A 1,478-nucleotide genomic window follows, 5' to 3' on the forward strand; every position below is an offset into this window, starting at 1 on the left:
TATTTTCTTATTGTCTTCCCTTCCTTTCTTTTGCTTTTATTTCACAATTTATTCATATCTCCATCTTTCTTCATCCTTACTTTTTAATTGATTGTAATATGGAATTGAATTTTTTTAAATATCTGTAAAATTTATTTTTAAAAAGCTTTCTTGAAAAAAAGTTATTTCTTGGTTTTAAATTTAAATGATTGTGAGTTGAACGTTTCTTGTTTCTCTAAAAACTTGAATTAAGTGGCTTTTTGCTTATATTATCAATGTCTTCAATTGAATTTTCCCCTTTTAGGGAAAAAGAAATGTCTTTTACTTGCCACTCAGTATTCTTATTACATATTCAGTCCATTCCAAATTGTGTGGATAACTAAACTAAACTAAACTTCTAAGCAACTTTGACAATTTAGAGAAATGAGTAAGTGTCAAGTGCAGTAGCATTAAGGGCAAGGGAATTTACTTAAGAGAATAAAGAAACTATATAAATAGCTTACTTAACAAAACTACTGCATTTTGCATGTTTGACAAAGAGAGTTGAAGGACACAGAACAAACCGTTAGCAAAATATGAATTAAATGTGTACCACTAACATTTATAAAATTAGTAAAAGGGTTATTGATGGGGTGATATTCAAGATATCTATGAGATATTGGTTAGGAAATCAGAACCTACTTTCCTATAGATGTTAAAATGATGGTGGTGATTGTTAAACTTGAAGGTCCTTCTGGGGCAGTAACCTTGTCTGATTTATTTTTTATCTCCTATTTATTTGCCTTGCATAAAGTAAAGTGTGCATGTGTATAAGTAATTGAGATTTGAGGTATAAAACATAATGGTTTGATATTTGTGTATATTGCAAAATGATCACCACAATAAGTCTAGTGAACGTCTGTCACCATACATAATTACAGAATTTTTTTCTTGTGATGAAAAAAAATTTTAAGATTTACTCTTTTAGCAACTATCAGATATGCAGTACAGTATTATTAACTATAGTCACCATGCTGTGAATTAGATCTCTGTGACATAGTTATTTTATAACTGGAAATGTGTACATTTTGACTCTATTCACCCATTTTGCCCACTCCCCAACCCCCACCCTGGCAACCAATTTGTTCTCTGTATCTGTGAGTTTGGTTTTTTTAGAGTCCACATATAATGGAGATAAAGTCTTAAGAAATATATTAATGTAATCCTTGCCCTCCAAAATCTTATTAACTTTTAAAGTACTTAAAATTCAAGCCCCAAAGTACTATAGACCTTGGCCATTATGTAATAATAATGTCTTTGAAAGCTATTGTAAAGTGTTGCCACAACTTCGTGCTCTTCTTACTTCCTTTTTCTGGCCATGGCCACTAGCCACTGCATACCTGTACCTGCACCTAGCCTAGGGCAAGAAAGAGTAAATTGGGACAGCTTTGATCTCAGGAAATCCTGTTATTTGCAGTGGATAAAGAAGGGGAGGTGTGAAGAAGTGGGAAACCTCAGCC

Source organism: Hippopotamus amphibius, chromosome 3 (assembly GCF_030028045.1).
Source record: "Hippopotamus amphibius kiboko isolate mHipAmp2 chromosome 3, mHipAmp2.hap2, whole genome shotgun sequence".
NCBI classification, from domain to species: domain Eukaryota; kingdom Metazoa; phylum Chordata; class Mammalia; order Artiodactyla; family Hippopotamidae; genus Hippopotamus; species Hippopotamus amphibius.